Consider the following 21,875-nt stretch of genomic DNA (forward strand, 5'->3'; position numbering starts at 1 on the left):
GCTGTGCCTTCGCGTCAAAACATGGCCACATAACACAGTATAGGAAAAGAAAATCAACCTTCTTGGAAATCATTAAGACTATGGCATTTGCGAACAGTATATCTAAGAATAGGGCCTTCCTTCGCTCCGTCGGTAAAGGCGCAGCTACAAAGCAAGACCATGCTGAAGATGACTGGGTTCAATTCAACCGGTCCGGTCTAGGCATTTGTCAGGTTGGAAAATTTCTCGACTTCCCTGGGCATAGAGAATAATTGCACTTGCCTCACAATTATACTAATGCACAAATGGTACAGGTGTAGAAAGCTCTCAGTTAATAACCTTTGAAGTGCATCTATAGAACACTAAGTTGAGAGCACGCAATAAGCTAATATGCGATAAGCAATAAGCTTTGAATGCGAAAAAGAAGATGATTTCTAAGAATGGAAAAGTCCTTTAAGAGATATCTCTCATAACGGCAGCTGAAATATGTTCATTTATGTGTTCCAAATGAGAAAACCTATCCCACAAGAACCATCGTTTACGAATTGCGAAAAGACACACAATACAGCTGGGCAAAATATTACTGAAGGAAAAATCAACCAACCACTTAAATATTGCACAGAACAGACAGTAGCCTCAAGGATATTAAATGGAGAAAGAACCTAATGTCTCCTAGGAATTTGATTCGAATGTCAGTCAGCGGAAAAAAAATATGCGCCACAAAGCAACCAGAGCAATGAAATGCCATGGCAGCGCGGCTAAAAATCCCAACTGTACCGACGTGTAATAACAACCAACAAGGCTCAGTGTCAGATGTAGATACTCAAAGCTACTCGCCACCGACAAATACATCGAAACTGATTCAGTTGTGCTGGCGGACATCATTGAGCTCAACACTTGCACCTAGCGTCTTTCATTCTTATGTACACTTGATTCACGCACTGCCTGGAGCTTAGAGCAGATCCTTACGGGATTGGATTGATGCGATGCTATCGGTTATGGTTCGTATCAGCAGTAAACAGCGTGAAATCGAACTTTCAATTTCATGGTCGAAATCGTAAAAAAAAAGTAGCCGGCCAGAGAGTGAGATGAAGCCATGCTGGTGAGAAAATATGTTCATTTAGTCTTGGCGCCAGTTATGCTCAAAGTTGAGTTCATTTCATAGAGTTACCAGAATTACCTAGCAATCAAAATGATAACGAAAGAAGATTGTAAATTTATTTCGAAGATTTTTTTTCTTTTTGTTAACTTATACAAGAAGTTAGGAGTTCATTTAAATGATCATTTAATTTATGCTAGGTCTTGATAATGAGTGTAGGGTCGATTTTTTTTTAAGGGGAGGAGCATGTAACATATTCTCAGTGGAGAATTTTTGCAAGCGTGCCAACGGTAGTCAGCGTATTTAGGTTTCGCATCTATGAGTTGTGTACTGTAGCTGAGAAAATTTCATACAAGCACAGGTATCAATATTGTTTAAATAAATATGGTGATTTGAAAGATATAAATCAAAAATTTGCTTTTCCCATAGTAATTGCCATACACACTTCAAAAGGTTTGTGCACTGTCTGTTTCTAACTAGACAAGTTCAAATTTTGTTAGGCTAATTAGGACCCGATTTGGATCCGCTTGAGCATTAGGGAGCAAAAGTTTCGTATGTAGCATCAGTCGTACATGGTTTATTGCATTTATACTTAGAGTCTCCCATTTTGAACTTCGTGTATGCTCCGTAATCCGGGGGTTAATTGATCATTATGCTTTGTGTTTTTAGTTGTCACGTAGGGGAAATCGGTTTAAGACGAACACCGTAAGGATTATTATTGATTACTCATCAATAAATACAGCATTAGCATTATATTTTATATTGACAATATGGTTACATTTATATTACCAACATAAGAACAATGATCAACGGAGACACAATGTTTGGCCAATAAGTGCGCCTTTGCATAAAAAAAGCAACTATTGTATTCTAAAAACCTTACGGTATATGCTTCAAAGCCACAACAGGGGGTTAAAACAAAAGTTATTTAAAGAATTATATTCGTGTTCTCATAAGTATCTACAGACTCAAGCAATTTGTACAACTCTTTTCCCTGATTGTAATTAAAGTACAACTTATTTTTTCATTTGTAATATTTGCAACTGACTCACCCAATTAAATCAGTGCCGTATTAACGGTAGGGCAATGGATGGCTACAGCCAGGGCCTCCAATTTGGAGGGGCCCCAGCACAGATACATCATTCAAATCCTTCTCAATAATCTTCCTTTTCACGTAAACCAGCAACTTGCAAGAAACTTTGCTTACAATGATGGACGGTTGCATACAATGATATACATGATATGTCTCATAAATTTACAGGATTTAAAATGTGATCTTGCCTGGTAAATGGCGCTACAGTCATGTGCATCATAGTAACAGAAATTTACACTTCTTTTTCGAACTGTGTGAGTAAGCTTTTATGGTTAAAAAAAAGATACGATTATTAGCCAATAAATATTATACGACCTTTTGCGTATCGTGGTGTTACATTCGATCGTCCGCATTTTAGTGGTCTAAAAATGTTGTACAATTAGTAACATCTTACGGAAATCGTACACACTTAAAAATTATTACCGACTACTTACAACAGTTGAACGTTCGGTAAAACGTTGACCCTCAATTAAAAACTGTTTCACTAAATTTTAATTTCAAAACACTGTCAGTTTTGTTTAAATAATCGAGTCTTGCCATTGCCTTGAAGCTTTCCTTGTTTTGAAGCTTTCAAACTAATTAATTAAAATGCCTGATTTTTTACCGAACGACAAATTGTTTTTTTTTCATGAGAAAATTAAACAGAAATAAGGGCCCAAATTTTGCCTTTAGGAACAGTAAGCAGAGTAGTGTCTGGTAGCATCAAAATGTCAATTTGTTTACGTTTGTTACATATGACTTATTCAAAAAGCATTCCAGCATTCACCCCTCGGAATGACATTAGAATGAACAAACTAATTATTGACATATGAACTGAACTAAAGTAGTATTGGAAGTTTTATCAAGGTTTTAAGGCATTCTATGAATCCAAATCATGGCTGTCATGATGATCACCAACTGTCCAAGATAAATTAAAATGAGTGAAAAATAAATTGAAGGAGCATGAGCATGATTGACCGCCCACGGTTGCTACTCTGTTATTGCCAGACCAGCTGTAATTACACAAAGAACCAATAGACGATTCTTGGGACTAGCAATCATCCTCAATGTGTAAAAACTGGTTATCTCAAACTAGGCAATACCAGCGCCGGCCGCGCCCGAACACAGGTCAAGAAAGGAAGGGGTAGGAATGTGTTGACGTGACACTCGCTTTAATGGAAGCCGAGAACACCTCTGCACTTCCACGAGGAATCACTGGGGTATTGGGTAATAGGGTTAGGTTTGCAGCAGGGTTCGGTTTGGTAAACGATAAGCTGAATTGATATCCTAACCATCATATTGAGTGAAAAATAAATTGAAGGATGCTATAAACCAGATTTAATTGGTTACTGATCATTAATTGAGTGCAAAATATTGGTGAAAATAGATATCAACACTTCTATTAACAAATTCGCAAGTATGAGGAATCGTAAACAGATTTAGTTTATTCCATTTAAATGTGCTTTAGAATAATAGCAGGTTAGAAAAAAATATGCGAATGAAGATTGACGCAAGGACCTGTTTTAATTTCATGTGTGCTTGAATTTGAAAATTGATATCAAATCCAGGGGGGGGGGGCAATAAAAATAAACCAAGGCCCCAAGGGTTGTTAAGACGGCTCTGAATCAAATGCATATTGTTTGCCTTTTCTGATGATAGATCATGTGTTGAGTGTGAAGTTTCTGTCCCTTGCGTGAGATATGGAATAGCGAAGAGTGAACTATATTGTTAGTATAATTTATTTGACATTGTACCAATAATTTCAGTATTCCGTAAGTCAAACCCATCCTAAAGGAAACTACGCGTCGATCTTCTACTGTATTCTACTTTGCATAACTTTTCATAGAACTTTGAAATGACGTTAAACCCCGTTCACACTACAGCCTCTAATACTTGATATACAGCATCTTGACATCAAACGTCATACATTTTATTTCCAGATTCTGATATCAAGATAGACTATAACGAGTAACATAGGTTGTAGTGTGAACAGGGTATTAATTTGAAAAACAAAGAATAGAAGCAATGAAATTGTGTTGTTTCGCGGAATGCTTAAATAAAACAACAAAAAAAGTTATCTTTCATTTCGTTCCACTTAATTAATTTTGGTATCTAAGACTATTTTATTCAATAGAAGCACTTTTGGTCGTCTCAAACGAAAACAATTGACGTTGCTGTTTTGTCTGATGTATAGAACATTGTTTTATTTAAACATCCATGCTAACTTCGAAGAAATTCCAGCCATCGTATGGAAAATGGCATGGTGTGATTAATCTACAATGGTACATCAGCAGCATCAAGCAAGTACAGCGGGCATAAACGCATTCATTGGTTCGAAATAGCTCTCCCAGTAGAAATTCACTCGATGAATCAAAACTGTCGATAGGTACCTATGGTTTTCTCGCGCTCAGAGCAAACTTCACCCGGTCGCCGCCGCCGGTCTCATTGACGAGAGAATCTAGTTATCACTCTCTTACCGTTGACAGCATGCTCTGTTCCCTCGTCGGCGAAAGCACGCGGATCTTACGCGGATGATGGTCTCCCCTTGGGGGAGAGGCGTAACGGATTTAGTAAACAACGCCACCCCTTGTCGACGCGGCGTCACTCGTTCAGCAGTAGTTGTTGTATGTTTAGTCATCACTAGGTTCCGACGCAGACCGGTCGCTCTAGTCGCGAACACCCGAGAGAAATGTTTTCAGTTACTTAGGACGAGTAGACGGGACAGGACATAACCGTGTGCTCCGGAGTTGATTTTAGTTCGATAGTTGGTGTTTGTGTTTCGTCGAGTGTTAGTATAATGCGGCGCGATTGTAAATAAACGCTGAACGTGGCATTGTTGATAATTTCAACGGTCAAAGTCAACAACGATCGCATGGGGGTCTCTTCACGTGGCCGATTTATTGTTTTGGAAGAAAGAAGATTGCAGCTCAAACTGACATATTTGAGCCAATTCGAAGTGCGTGAAATGGGATTTGTGAATAAATATGGAAACATGTCAGATGGGTGCGCTTCCCGGGTCAGTCCCTTTGATCTCTTTCATCGAGTGCGGTGAGATTATTTCGGTTATGTGAATGTGAAATTGAATGCTGCACGCTGACAACTGTTGCGAAAACAAGCAGTGTGTGATAAAAATGTGACATCGAGAGAAATAAAAAAAAAAACCAGTTTCGACACCATTATGCCATACCAAGGAGCACCTTCCGTGAGCATAAAAGTGGAACAATTTGCGAATATTATGTGTGACAGAGCTGCATCGAACAGCCTAGTGAACTTGGTCTGATCCAGATCATTACGTCAGTTTTAGTTTAACGTGAAAGTGAATTGGAATTTATTATACTAAAAGCAGGATACGGTGAAGGGTTTTCGATAGTTCAATCGTCAAGGCTGTGCAGCTAATTTTGGGACCTGTATTGTAAGTAGTTTTCAACTATCTTAATGGTTTGCAACTGCTAGCTCGTCAGGCACTTTTAACGTGTTACTTAATCAGAAAAGTGGCATCAGATAATTGGATTGAAGCTAAAGTAGAAAGAAGGTCCCCGCGTTGAGATGAACGATGTGATAAGCTATGCGAGGGTTGTGAATCGACTCAGGAGCATTGCTAAAATAGAGTATCCATTGATGTTTTAAATGTCACCCATTTAAAACAAAAGTGGCTTATATGTTATAGCTCATTATCAGTTTTTTTTTAATGAATGAAATTCAGCTTAATTTTGAGATAGTCTCAGTCGTTTGGAGGGCTTGAGCACCTCCTGAGGAAACTTCCACGTTATAAGGATCATCAAATCGAAGATAGTAAAATTTGTTAATTTTACTATTAATTGGTTCTAGGTCTTCAACTTGTTCACCTGCACATCATTGCTGAGAACAGAAATCGGAATTATGGTCAGGATCTCTATATATTGGCCTTAAATGTGAACCACTTTGCTCCATGATGACTGGTGATAATGACTCGATGATGATGAAGTAGAAAAAATAATCAAATCATTTCAGCTTAGAATAGCGGTTCCCTTCATAGTGCAATATTTTATAGATTTAACAATTTATTTATTAGCTCATGTTCTTAAAATGCCTGGGAAAAAGTCTTTGTTACGGAACCTTCTCAATTACTTGAAGTCATTTAAACCGATGTAGAGCTCTGCACCGTTTGAAAAATTTATGTACATGTCTGCAATATATTGCGCACACGTTGTTAACGCTACACAGTTCCAAAAAGTAGAATAAATTTCTGTTCAATTTGATGCACATAAATGGAGCGTCACATATCATATACGTTTATAATATATATCATGTAAAGTTCTGACACATTTCACGCAATGTAGCAAATATTGTATACAAAATCCCATCTTTGTAAACAACATTGTTTACAAGTTGCTCGGTTGCGTGAGATGAAATACAAGTTTACGTGAATAAATGTTTACATCATAATTAAAATTCAGAATTTTTATCTGTTTAGAATTTGCTTACATTTACTTGATATTTAATGTAAAATTAAGCAAAATATCGCATAAATCAGCAATATTTCATACAAGCTTGTACACAATTGTGTAGTTCATACCATGTATGGCTCATAATTAAAAGAGGGAAGATTGTACGCGATGGTTAAAATTATGAATTTAAATGGTGATCATCTATAATCTATTCATGATTCCTAGGGTGCCAACTACCTGGACAAACCAAGAAATATCAGGGAATTCATTTTTGGACCTGGAAAATCAGAGAATCTCAGAGAATTTCATTCAAATTCAGAGAAATATTTCTTAATCACAGAAACTTATTAATAAGTATAGCTGACTTCGCTAGCTTCAAACAACTTAGTTACTCGGTGTAGTTTGAGGATGGTTGTTCATTTCAAATTTTAAATAGATTTGCAAGCTTGATGTTGCATTTTTGCATATTGAGCAAATATGACTCAAATAAAAGGGTATTTCGGTGATTCTAATATAAATTCAGCTTCCACTAGATGTTGGCACAATCCTGAGTTGAACTGAGATCCTGAGGGTTGTTCAAAATCCATATCCGTAGACGCTAGACGTTGTTAGTTGTGGCAAAATTTATCCTCCAAATGGGAATGAGCGTCTCTTAATATAATGAGAGAGAGAAGGATTAGTATTTTCCATTTAATTCCACTACTTTATTTGCTTATCCTTGACAGATACGCGTATTTCGTCTACAATGTGCAGACTTCTTCAGTGTCTTGTACTAATACTCGACTTGAAGAAGTCTGCACATTGTAGACGAAATACGCGTATCTGTCAAGGATAAGCAAATAAAGTAGTGGAATTAAATGGAAAATACTAATCCTTCTCTCTCTCATTATACAGGTATTCCACTAAGACGCCCACATTCATCAGGATTCGTCTCTTAATAGATATCACACCTATTTGCGTCTGACAACATTTAACTTTCGAGTACATTGGTGCGTCTGCTCGTCTGCAGTGGGGCGCCTTCGCGTAAATGTAAGAGCGGTAAAGAGTTAGGAGTAGATTTTTATTCTGAATACTTATAGTTCTTGTTCTTCAGAACATTACACGATTTATAATGTAACATGTATGATATGTGACGCTCCATCTATGTGCATAGATATTGATCAAAAATTTTCACTACTTTTTCGAACTGTGGATTATGAACTTGCTGGAAACTATAAGCGATTAAGTAAGTCTTTTTTTGTAGATTTAAATCGAGATGGATGCAGTTTCCTTCATACAACGCTATCAATCATAGTAACACAGACAAAATAGTAACATCCAGGTTACTACTTGACGCATCGTGCTCTCTTGCCGTGCGGATCTATTTGCTTTTTGCTGAAGGAAGTGTTACTACTACCTAAAGCTACAACAAATTTAAACAGCACTTTTCAGTGCTCAACCTGTAAAAAAATTTTCTACCTTGTTCAACTCTTATTCCTTTTCGATCCTTGTTTGGACCCTACCCGAGGTAATCCTTCTTGGATATCGATTTGGAAAATTCCTCTTCGATCCTTCAGATTCTTATAGTAATCTGCTTGGAAGTCGATTTGGAGAAAAATTTACTGCCGCCATGGCGCCTAAACGCAAAAGAAAGGGGCAAACTCTTGACCCCCCTTCTGAAGAAATTAATTTGAGTAATCAATTTGATTTGCTCACGGATGATGAGAATGATCCATCATCCAAGAAAAATTCTAGTAAACTTTCCCGGCTTAATGCCAAGAAGGAAAAGATTCCCCCTATTGTGATAACCACTTCCGATTTCCATGCTCTTCGCATGGAACTTTTGAACTTCGTGAAAGTTAAGTTTTCTCTACAAATTGGACGTCGGGGTGAATGCCGTGTATTGGCTGAAACCTTGGACGGATTTAAATGTCTTCTCAAGTATCTTACTGAGAAGAAGCACAAATTTTTTACTTACGACACCAAAACTGAACGTGTGTTCAAGGTTGTCATGAAAGGACTGCCCAGTGGTGAATCCCTGGATCAGATCAAAGATGAACTGGCAAAATTACTTGGAGTTGTGCCACTCCAAGTAATCAAAATGAAAATGAAATCCCGTCCTGGCGATTCGCGCAACGGGATTTCTAATGATTTTTATTTAGTTCACTTCAAGTCTAGTGAACTAAACAACCTTAAGGCCTTAGAAAAAGCTAGCCTTATGCTCCATGTCCGAGTGAAGTGGGAACACTTCAGGAAGACTGGAGGAAATTTCCAAAATCTCACTCAGTGCCGTAAGTGCCAGGGATGGGGTCACGGAACTAAAAATTGCTACATGCCAGCTAAATGCATGAATTGTGGTGATTCCTCTCACGCAAAGGACGACTGGAAGGAAGATCCTAAGAAATTTAAATGTTCAAATTGTGGTGAAAACCACAAATCCAATTTTTGGGAATGTAAGACTCGCAAAGCGATCCTACAATCTCGTTCTAACCGTCAGGTAGGAAACGCTCCACGTTTCCGACCAGGTACAAATTCCTCTGCTGTTAACAACGGTCAGCGAGGAACAAATTCTACATTCGTACCTGTAGGTACAAATATCACCCCTGCTTCAAATTTTTCATCTGTACCTACTCCCCTCGCTGCTAACAATGTTCAGCGAGTTAATGGAGCTACCTATGCTGCTATTGCAGCGGGTAGAAATCAAAATACTAACCAAAGTAATTCTAACGGAAATTTTGACAATTTTGACTTAGGAAGCATTACTGCCCCTAAAATGGAATTTTTTATTCGTTATTTATAAATTGCTGTTATGGTTCGAGTGACACTTGCCTTTGATAAAAAAAAAAACACGTCTACTGAGGATTCATATTTATGAAAAAATCATATATCAATGAAACAGTCATCGGTCGTCATTGAAAAGCAATGCAACTATGTTCTGTCAATCTAATTGACTTTTATTGGTTCTGTTGTCTTGTGAATTTTAGCTAAAACGGCCTCTTTTCTGATTTTTATTTCTCAATCTATGAAATATACACGAAAACTATGTTTGAACGAAACTTCTAGAACAATATGAGGAACATTATGTCGTACACTACACATTTTTATATCATACGGGTGGAAAATTAGTAGAACAAATACTTTAAAATTCTTCACTTTTTAAGATATCTTCGAGCATGAAACTAAGTCAAACTTCAATAAAATCACTTCTAATAATCAACCTTTGGTCACAAAGTTGATACATGACACATTAAACTTTGCTATGAAAGTTGTTACAGCAGTTTTCGTTATTTCAGTCTCGAGATACAAATATTGTAAGCCGTAAATTACCTTAAAAACATAAAATTAACCTGAAGCACCTCTAAATCAACACCGATTTTGCTGAAAATTTGCACAAAAGTTCAAATTAACATGACGAACAGTAATCACGATTGACCCGTTACATTCCGAACATTTCAATTAAAATGAACAGGTCTAATCAATACGAACTCAATTTTTGCAGATGAGCAGTTTGGATTTCGCCATGGGCATTCAACTACTCATCAACTCTTAAGAGTTACCAATTTAATTCGTTCAAACAAATCTGAAGGTTGCTCTTCTAGACATAGAAAAAGCATTCGACAGTGTTTGGCATGAAGGTTTGATTGCTAAATTGAAAAAGTTTAATATTCCACTTTATATTATGAAATTAGTTCAAAATTATTTAACTGACAGAACTCTGCAGGTAAATTATCAAAATTCCAAATCTAATCGACTACCTGTTAGAGCAGGAGTTCCTCAGGGTAGCATTCTTGGGCCTATATTGTATAACATTTTCACTTCGGACCTCCCTGATTTGCCTCAGGGTTGCCACAAATCTTTGTTCGCTGATGACAAAGGCATTTCCGCTAAAGGAAAAAGTCTTCGTGTTATTTGCAGCAGACTGCAGAAAAGCTTAGATATTTTCTCTTCTTATTTACAAAAATGGAAGATTTCTCCCAACGCTTCCAAAACTCAACTTATAATATTTCCACATAAGCCTAGAGCTTCCTTTTTGAAACCTAGTAGTAGTCACATAGTCACTATGAACGGAGTTCCAATTTCCTGGTCAAACCAAGTGAAATATCTTGGATTAATACTTGACCAAAAATTAACTTTTAAAGATCACATTGAGGGCATTCAAGCTAAATGTAACAAATATATTAAATGTTTGTATCCTCTTATAAACAGGAAATCCAAACTTTGCCTGACGAATAAACTTCTAATATTTAAACAAGTTTTTAGACCGGCCATGCTTTACGCTGTGCCAATATGGTCTAGTTGTTGCACTACCAGGAAAAAAGCACTTCAAAGGATTCAGAACAAAGTTCTGAAAATGATTTTGAAGTTGCCTCCCTGGTACAGTACTACCGAAGTACATAGAATTTCGAATGTTGAGACTTTAGCACAAATGTCCAACAAAATAATAATAATTTCCGGCAAAAATCGTTGCAATCCTCAATTGCAACGATTAATTCCCTTTATACTTAGATAAGATTTAGTTTTAGTTTTAGTTTTAAGATATCAATTTTTATACTGACATGCAGGATAAAAAACCTGTTTAAAATACTGAATTGCCAAGACAGGAACAATGTAAAAACACTTAGATATATATCATAACAATTAAGGCTGGTACGTTACTGCAGTAACTGGAGCACCTAGGTTAAAATGAAATGTAATTTATTTTGAATTTGGAACAAATAAAAAGTTAAAAAAAAAGGTTACTACTTGACCTGATTACCTGGCACTTACTTCGTTTAAAATTTGTGAATTTAGTTAAATGTGGTTCATTCCTGTTTTTGACAACACGGGATTTATGTATTTTTTTTGCATTCTATAAAATTTATCGAATACTTTATACAATTTGCAATTGTGCTTCATAGATTCATGAAAAAAGTTAAAGAAATCACTAGTACATATCTGAGGAAAGTAATAGCTGATGAGGTGCCACAAACGGGTAGGCACTGCACTTGGATTTTTTTATTTACTGTAAAATCAAGGAATATCAGGGAATTTGGTCATCATTCATTGAGGCACCCTGGGCACATTTGCTATTCTATGCATCCTAAGTAATCCTATGCATCCCTATCTATTTTTGCAAGACATCCTGGACATCATCAGAAATACTTTCACAACTAAACAGGGTGTGAATGTCGGCATCTAAGAAAACGAAAATTATAATCTACACTGTGAAGTCATTAGCATCACTATATCAAAAGAAGAAATTAAAATCCGACTAAAAATAATAGAAATAATGCATAGTATGTAAGTAAAACATTGTAACCATTAAAGTAGTCTACTTTTGCTTGACGAAATAAATAAACATAAACATCTCTGTTTATACTTTTGTCTGAACTTTCATCCCACATCCCCTGGGTTTAGAGAATTTATGTTTGGGATTTCAAAAACTAAAACCATTTTTTTCCAGGATTACCAAAGACTAAAACCTTTTTTCAAGATTCTGAACCTTGGACGTTATTTTAGATACTGGAATTTTTTTTTCAGAATTGCAGCCACAATACAATAGTTTAAAATTTGGAGAAATTTTAAGGAATCTGATACTAAGAGAAATAATTCAGTTGCCAGGTTTTGAAATATTTGCTAGATCCTTTTTTTTGATAAAAGAAAAGGGTTCTCCACTAAGCGTTTCTTATCTTTAAAGTTGGATAAAACAAACTGTGTGTGTGTGAGATATTGACGAGATTTATTTTCGGTGGAAAGGCCTATCAATATTATTATGTATTGAATATGACATCGTTCAAATGGCCGCCTAGGCTTCGCTTGGTGGCGTGCATCCGAGAGGTCCAATTTTTCATGACTCTGGCGCATAAATCGGACTGAATCTCGTTGATGGCTTTGAGGGCATCGGTGGTTTGCGGCTTATTGGCATAGATCTACGACTTAACATAACCCCACAAGAAAAAGTCTAGCGGGGTTAAATCACACGATCTTGGTGGCCAGTTAACATCGCCTCCGCGTGAAATAACCTTGCCTTGAAATCACTCATGCAGAATATCGATTGTTTCGTGCGCTGTGTGGCACGTTGCATCGTCCTGTTGGAACCACATATCGTTCACTTTAGGCCAGAAGAAGCCGGTAATCATCGACCTGTAGCGCTCTCCGTTGACGTTGACGGTGATGCCCTCGCCAGCGTCGTTTTCGAAGGCAGTGACTTTCTGGGGATGCATTGCCACTTGGTGACCTCGTGTGGATAGGCGTTGTCCCAAATTCGACAATTTTACTTGTTCACATACCTGTTCATCCAGAAATGGGCCTCGTCGCTGAAGAAGATTTTTCAGGAAAAATCAGGGTCTGTTTCCAACTGCTCGAAAACCCAATCAGCGAACACACGGCGCTGTCTATGATCGTTAAGCTTGAGCTCCTGGGTCAATTGAATCTTGTATAGGTGCAGACCCATGTTTCGACGCAGAATTCGCCAAGTTGTTGAAGCCTGCGAGAGGCCCAGTTTTTGTACGCGGCGCAGAATCGACTGCCGTGGGTTCTCCTGCACACTTTCACGTACAGCGTCAATATTCTCGGCAGTCCTTGCGTTCCGTTGACGTACGGGTGGTGGTTGATCGTTCACTGAACCAGTTTCCTAGAATTTGTTCACCACATTGCGAGCAGTTCTCTCGGTAGGACGATTATTGCGACCATAAAATGGGCGAAGTGCTTGGAACGTTGCTCGCAAAGAACACTTAAAAGGGAAATTGATGTAATGTCGGCCTAAATGCCCCTAATTTGGGCCCATACATAAATTCAGCAATTGACTAAATTTTGATAAATAGCAGATTTTTAGTGATGGGTCCAATCTTAGATCCATAGGTCAACATTAGAGCCATTTCCCCTACTTTGATAAAACAACTTTATCATTTGCACGTGCTGTGGGACGCTATAACTCTCCATGGTAATTTGGCAAGACACACTAAATAAATGACAGCTAATTTGACACTTGTAGCTTCAACAATATGGCCGCAATGAACTGTCAAAGTTAGGAAATCCCTTTTGGAAAACCCTTTAATATAGTCACTTTAACACTCTTGAGTCATTTGTGACTTGTCCAGAAATGCGAGTTGAAATAAAAGATTATGTTCCATTAAAAATATTGAAGCCTCTGAAGCTTGGAAGAATTTTTAGGGTTGTGTTTAGTTAAACTAATTTGTAACGTATTCACATGATAATGTATTAGCACTCCGAACACGATGCCTCCGGTAAAATGTGTAGCAGCAAACTTGCAATATTTGAAAAATCAAAGCACAGCCTGGGTCTGGGTTCAATCCCAGCCCAGGTCGGTGGGATTTTTCTGAGCCATAAAAATCTCTGGTCACGTCTTCTTTCGGAAGGGAAGTAAAGTCGTTGGTCCCGGCCCATGTGTGTTGAATAGGTACGATATCCTACGCAGGTGGTGGAAACACGCATATACGGAAACACGCTGCAGGTCTTGTACGGCTTTACTTAATGACAAACATTTTATAAATATAATCAATAGAAAGGGGTAAAAATTTTATGGTGGGACAAAATTGTTATGCACTATTCGGTGCATCACTGCTTACTACATTGTCACTGACAATTTCCATGACTACATTGTTACTGACATGATTTCCCTTGAGAATGAGTGACGAAAGCTGTTTTAACAATATCGCCGTGTATGGTCCATGTTTTGCAGCACTGCTCAGTGCTTTTTCGTGTTGAATTAAGGTTTCCAATAAATTTGTCGAATTTTTTCAGGTCGACTTCTGTTTACAAAACTATCACCATTTACTTTTGGCCAAGTGCATGCCAACAGGCATATGTGGGGTAAGCGAGCCTGCTAAGCGGTTAATAGCTTTTTGTACAGAAGTCGAATCGATTTGCAATGTTCAAGAAAATTGTTCTGCTTTGGTTGCTTTGGTCAATATTATTATCAGATATAGGTAATATTGAGCAATGTTAAATTTTTTTTCAAGCAAATTATTAGCTTCCTTGTATTTCCTATATATTTTTCCAACATAACTTTGACATTTTCCCGTAATCGCAACCAAATTCGTTCAAATTTCCTCTATACAAATCAATAGAACTGTGCAATGCAGCAGATTGTGACCTTACTTACTTTACTTATCCTATAGGCATATTATAACATGTTTGCCATTTTGTGTACCGTACAAGAGTTTAGACGTGTTTCCGCAGTTTGTTGGTAAGTTTCTTCAAGATATTGCCTTCTGCAACACTAACCAGGAGGAAGCGAGAGAAAAAGCATTTAATGATTTTTGATAATTGTTTCGATAAATTCAAAAATATCCATAAAATTTCTCCATAAGTATATGTCTAGGTCGGTTAGATGTGAAAGTAAATTGTACTTAATGAAGAAGTATTTAGAACAAAAGAACACGATAAACCCACCAATAGGGAAGTTCTAGGTTAAATCATCCATCCAATTATCTAAGTCTCCAAATCTTAAGGACTTGCAAAGCTAGTATCTTGAGAAGAGTTGCTTAAAATGGCAATCTCTAGAAACTTACACTATCTATCTAAAATGCTTAAGCAAAAAGTTGGCAACAGCACCGCCCTAGTGGTAGAGTTCCGAACTGCTTTTATGTCACCACATGAATGCCTAAGTACAAGAGTTCAGGTTTGCTCGGGTCACAATGTTGCCATAATGCAACTCTGAGGAACTGATAATAAATGCCACGATTTGGTACTTTTTCGTCCACTGTGCGAAGAGTGTTTTGACGAAGAAAACGTCACAATCTATTACTTTACGTCAAAGCTCAAGCAGCAGTATACTCTAATAAAATTGCAATCGAAATTGAGTATTTTTTTAGATTCTTTTAGAACTTCAGTAAAAATGGTTTAAAATCTGTGGCAGAATAATGGAGCTTATCAGCAGTTTACATGTTTGGAATGCTACGTTTTACAGAATAGATTGAATGATTCATCGTATTCATCCAGAATATTCTTCGTTCATACTTCAAATATCTATTTAGACACCTATCAATAACTTTAGGCTCATCTATTAGTTATGCGACTCAGATTATAAAGGATCTATTTTAACTTTGCAAATTTCCTCGAACAATCATGGTATACAATAAACTCCCACCAATTGATTCATGCTAATTTCCACCATAATTATGGTGAGAAAATTAATCTAAAAACTTCCAGCCGCAACCGGCGGAGTGTTTAGCGTTTTCTTCTTTGTAGTGGGTATCAATTTTCCAACCGACCTATTCGAGCAATGCCTGGATGGATGATTTTGCTACTAATTGTATAATTAAACCTCTTCAGTACGGCTATGTTCATGGCATCAGTGTGATGCTGATCCGGATCGGCACAGAAAAGTGGGGGGGGGGGGGGGGTGTCAAACCCTAAACACAAAGAATCAAGAGTTTTGAAACTTGTGTCAAACTGGAAACTTAATCTTCGCCATCATCCATTGCTATGGAACGGGGGAAGATGTGATAAATTCTCAAAATTTTGTGGAGAATAACAGTTTTAAAACCTTAAAAGCAATTTCATCATCCAGTGGAAGCAGTTAAGTAAATTGATTCTAGATAATTTACATACAACATTTGAATCGTAAATAGTAGCCGGATTTGTGAAATGCGAGAATAAATTTTTAGATATTGCTCTTAAGTTTCCTTTTCATCCTGCCAAATCAGTAGCATTTCGTCAGTTTTCTAGGGATTTTGATTAAACAACTTTCGATTGATTCAATTCGAGCAATTGGTTCTTGTTTTTATGTATGGTAAATTTGAGAATATTTTTTTAAATACTTAAGAATGAAGTAGAGTGAGCATCGGAAATGAGTGCTTGCACCTTACTAAATTTTAAAATATTTCAAAATTGAAACAAAACTAATACTCTAATTTCCAACGGATGTTAAACAACTGATAAATTCCTGACCGATTGAAAATAAGGCTCTTAGATTTTAATGGTTAAATTCATCATAGATTCAAATTATAAACATTAAACGATAGCTTTGAACAAAACATTAAATCAACTGAGTAGCGTTTGTTAAATTTAATATCAATTTACAACATGTCTGGTTTCAGAAAATATAGACAGCAGTTTCCATTTTAATCACAGGAAAAAAAGAGGGAATACGTACCGTACCAACCGCCCCATTTAAATACTAAAACATACATTATAAATCGTTGGGAGTGACAGAGGCATGGAAATTATTGTACACTTCATTGCTTTTTGACCTCGTGATATGGAACACAGGTATTTTTATATGCTTTACGTAAATTGAATTGGACTGCATTTCCATTACCATCTTATGAAGCGCGCTGCATGCTCATCAATATACAAACACTTAAGGAGCGCCGCCAATTTGCAATGCTTTTCTTCATCAACGACATTATTTCAATGCGCATAGATTCGGCACAAATTCTCGCACAATTAAATTTTTACACACCTTGTCGATATCTTAGAACACGGAATTTATTTTCAGAAACATCGTACAGAACAAACTATGCAAAAAATAGCCCAATCAATCGAATGATGCACCTATATAATTTGCATTGCGGAACTATTGACATCACCATGTCCAAGCAGCAAATAAAAACTAAGCTAAAACAGAATAGAATTAATGCATAGTATGTAAGTAAACATTGTAATAATCATTGTATGTAGTCTACACTGGCTTGACGAAATGGAAATAACCAAATTTCCCCCTTGAGAAAATCCACGCCAAATAGCGAAAAAATACATTAATTTCAGATTATACCTCTCAGAATTCCATGAAACTTCGCCTAATTGTTTGCTAGAGTCAATGACCCAAGTTTGTGTTGGAATGACTCTCGCTTAACTTTTCAAAATGAGTTTTTTTTTATATCATTCAATAAATCATAGCACGAAAACGACCTATTTAATCGAAATGACGTCTGGGACAAAGTTGTTGGAAACTAGATTGCCTTTCATAAAAAAAAATATACACTGAGAAAAAAATCACAAATTTTTGTCAGAAAATTTAAAAAAAGAACTTGTAAAAACTTGAACTGCTAACTTAAACAGATTTTGAACACAATAGACACTTTAAAATTGTCCAAAACCGTAGAACATCAACTTTAAGTTCAATTTTAGAACTTTTTTAGGAAACTTAGTACTCAAGAAACGGTTTTGTTGACAAAAAAATTGAAAATATATACTAAAAGTGTATGCTATTGGTCAATTTTAAAGTGTTCATTGTGTTCAATATCAAAAAAGTAATCAATTTTCATGAGGTTACTTAACATAAGTTTAAAAATATTTAAAATGTGCTTTTTTATTATTGAAGTTTTAACAGCTTTTTTTTCATTTTTTGGATTCCCGAAAGGCCATATTTGGAATACACCATAATAGGAACGTAAAGCCATAACTGGAACATCTACCCTAATTATTAAAATTGAAAATATGCACTTCGTCAATATGTCTCAATCAAAAATAGCAATAGTAATTGCTCATTTTGACGTCCACATGAAGTGAAACGAAAATTTGTTTTTTGATGCAAAAAGCAGTTGGACCACCAACAGATGGCCCTATTGTTTGTAACAATTTGTAAATGAGTATGTAAAACTAAACTGATCTGCCAAGATGATCGGGAGCTGCTTCAAACACAGCTGGCAAGCACTAATTCCACTGCGATGTTTACTCTGAAATGCCCGGACTACGGTATTTTGTTCGCGAAAGCATGTAAGGGCATTGCATACATTTGAAATGGTTGAAACAAATACAAAATTGATGAATTTGATCGAAATCACGGAAGCATTCGAATGATATTTGACGGTTTTGACGCATTTCGCGCCAAATCGAATCGAAGCTGGCAGCACCCTCTCAGATTTCAATAAAATTTTCTGGATGTGTAGACTTTGACTAAATAAGCACTTTTGCATACTCAGTTTTTCCAAAATTTATCTAGACTAGCATCTGAGAAGGGCCAAACTTTTTCTGCCGATTTTTTTCAAAAAAATATTATGGAAAAATGACAACTCCAACAAAAATATGTTGTATGGATGACTTTTAGAAAATTGACCAAATTATCAAAAAAAAAAATACTGAAAAAAAATTTATTTGAGACCTACACTGAAAAAAATAGATTTTTAAAATTTAAAGTCGATTTAAAAAAAAATGGTAATGTTTGATTTGGATGAAACTTTGCCTCAAGATCTCAACTGTATTGAAATGTATTAATTGTTTGAAAACGAATAAAGAACGAAAAATGAACTTGGACGTCAACCATGCCGCATTTAGCTCGGAATGTTTGCTCTATAAAAGACTTTTTGATCAGAAGAAAAGCAGCTTGCGTTTCAATAAATAGCAGCCAAGTTCCAGGAATGTGAATCAATTCGATTTTTTATACTTGAATATTGCGGGGTTGTCAACAAACTACGTAGCATTACGTCAGATTGTTGAGGAAAAACGTCCTCTTTTAGTTTTATTATCTGAAACTCATATTGTAGAAACTGAAGCTTTTGATCAGTATAGTATTCCGGGATATATTGTTGCTGCTTGTTTATCACATTCTAGACACACTGGCGGTGTTGCTATTTATGTCAAAGAATCAGTTCAATTCAACCTTCGTACCAACGAAGTTATTGATGGCAACTGGTTCTTGGGCATGAAGATGTACGTGGCATGAAGATGGGTAATTATGGTGTTTTGTATCATTCTCCCAGTTCTAGTTACCAGCGTTTTGTTGAAGTTTTATAAAACTGGCTTGAGACATTCCTTGATTCTAGTAAATTAAATATATTGGCTGGTGATTTTAATATTAATTGGCGTGATAACCATAATTCGAATCATTTGAAGCGTTTAGCTGAGTTTTTTAATTTAGAGCAAACGGTTAATGAATATACGCGTATTTCCAGGCACAGTAGAACTTTAATTGACCACGTTTATTCCAATTTTGATTCCATTTGTTCAGTTACGGATACTAATTTGAAAATAACCGATCATGAGACTTTAGTGATTAATGTCTTAGACCATGTTAACGATAACGATAATTTTGTAAAATTGAAGTGCTGGAGGAAATATTCGAAGAAAGCTGTTTCAAACCTTGTTGAGAGAAGCCTGGATTTTCCATTCGCGGACGGTAACTTAGATGAATCTACAGCTGTTCTTAATAACGTTTTGAAAACGTGTACCAATCAACTAGTTGAGCAAAAGTTTGTTGCTTTGAAAAACTCGAACAGCTGGTACAATTTGGATCTTTTGCGTCTTAAACGGAAAAGGGACAAATGGTACAAAAAGTTTTGTAGATCTAATAATGACAATCATTGGACTAGGTACACAATCGCGCGTAATAAGTTTTCACAATCGATAAAGAAAACTCGTTGTGAATATGTTCAAAGGAAGATTGATCAGCATCAAAACAACAGCAAAGAGTTATGGAAAATTTTGAAATCTTTTTAAAACCTAGTAATTGCAAACCGCGGTCCATAACTTTTAATGGCACATTAGAACAGTCAGAACAAGTAATTGCATCTAAGTTTAATGATTATTTTGTCGAAAGTGTTTAATTGATTAATCAATCCATTGAATTGGTCGATGAACCTGACGAAATAAAACAGCCAGTTAATAGTAGTTGCAGATTTGAAGTTTTTCACCCAATCACATTAGATGAACTTAGAGTTATTTGTTTTTCATTTGGAAAATCGGCTGGAGTAGATAATGATAATGCTAGAGTTATTCAAGATTGCTTTCATGTCATTGGCCACATCTTTCTGGACCTTATTAATAAATCATTGCAGAATGGACATGTACCACAAATTTGGAAGGAATCCTTAGTGGTTCCTATTCAAAAAGTTGCTGGAACGATTAAAGCCGAAGAGTTTCGTCCCATCAACATGTTGCACACTTTAGAGAAAATCTTAGAACTTGTTGTTAAAGGCCAGCTGTTGGAGTATTTGAATAGCAACTCTTTGTTGATACCAGAACAATCGGGATATCGGGAAGGGCATTCTTGTGAAACTGCATTGAATTTGGTGTTAGCAAAGTGGAAAGACAACTTGGAGCGTAAAGATACGATTGTTGCTGTTTTTTTGGATCTGAAACGCGCTTTTGAAACAATTTCTAGGCCCTTACTGTTAAGTACAATCAAGCGCTTTGGAATTACGAGTACTGCATATAAATGGTTTGAAAGCTATTTGTCTGACAGAACTCAACGGACTGTTTTTAATGATTCTGTTTCCAGTCCCGTGGGGAACAACCTTGGAGTGCCCCAGGGAAGTGTATTAGGGCCCCTTTTATTTATTATGTATATTAATGACTTGCGACGTGTTTTACGGTTTTGCGACATTAATCTTTTTGCAGATGATACTGTGTTATTCATTGCAGCTAAGGATTTAGAAGTTGCCGTCTCACACTTGAATGAAGATTTGCAGTATCTAAGTAGATGGTTGAAGTGTAAGCAGTTAAAATTGAATACAAGTAAAACTAAATTTATGGTGATTTCGCGGAATCGATTAAATGAGAACGTCTCTGTTGTAATTGATGATGAGACTATTGATCGCGTTCAGGAGATTAAATATCTTGGCATGATTATTGATGACAAACTTAAGTTCAACTCTCACATTGACAATGTCATCAAGAAAATTGCCAAGAAGTATGGAATTCTATGTCGATTGAAAAACGATTTAACTATTGCCAGTAAAATACAGCTATACAAATCAATCATCTCTCCTCATCTAGACTTTTGCCCTTCCATTTTATTTCTGTCCAATGCAACACAAATATCGAGATTACAGCGCTTGCAGAATAAAATAATGCGTTTGATTTTGAGATGTAATAGATTCACTTCCTCAACTTTGATGCTAGACGCCTTACAATGGTTGTCGGTGAAGCAAAGAATTGTATATTTGACTATGGTGTTCATTTTTAAAGTAGTAGTTTGCTACCTCGATATTTGTGTGATCGAATTGAAAGAGGAAGTGACTATCATAGATATAATACTAGAAACGCGGATGAAATAAGAACACCACATTTCTTGACTTGTGCTTCACAGAATTCATTGTTTTTCAAAGGAATAAATGTTTTCAATTCGATGCCTAGACACATTAAACGTTCAACAACATTAGCAAAATTTAAGAGACATTGCATTTCACACGTTAAAACTGTCTTTTGAACGGTTATCCAGTGATTTTTTTTATGAATGGACAAATTATGTATCTTGACGAAGTTATTTTTAACGGATTATTTTGTATGGATAGCTGTTATAACGACTTTTTAATAATTATTGTAGCACTGCAAAAACTATTTTGTTCGCCACGATGGTGATGATGGATTTTTGATATATGATTTAATAGTAGTAGTAAAAAAAATAGTAGTCTACAAAGGTTTGAGCCTCGCG

General features: G+C 36.2%; 1 protein-coding gene across 3 annotated transcripts in view; it reads left to right on the top strand.

Annotated features, from left to right (window-relative positions):
- LOC135713497 (atrial natriuretic peptide receptor 1) overlaps positions 1-21,875 on the top strand; it is a 292,939-nt gene that overhangs the window by 114,692 nt on the left and 156,372 nt on the right. For 2 of the 3 annotated variants that reach the window (XM_065236625.1, XM_065236624.1), the window contains exon 1: positions 4,797-5,562. The exons of the other annotated variant lie outside the window; for it this stretch is intronic. The gene's annotated coding sequence lies outside the window, so the exon portion shown is untranslated. Of the gene's footprint in view, positions 1-4,796; positions 5,563-21,875 lie in introns of those variants that run through there. 3 annotated transcript variants of the gene reach the window in all.

This window comes from Ochlerotatus camptorhynchus, unplaced genomic scaffold, assembly GCF_037179485.1.
Source record: "Ochlerotatus camptorhynchus isolate MF236.1 unplaced genomic scaffold, CSIRO-AGI_Acam_v1.1 ptg000558l, whole genome shotgun sequence".
NCBI lineage: Eukaryota > Metazoa > Arthropoda > Insecta > Diptera > Culicidae > Ochlerotatus > Ochlerotatus camptorhynchus.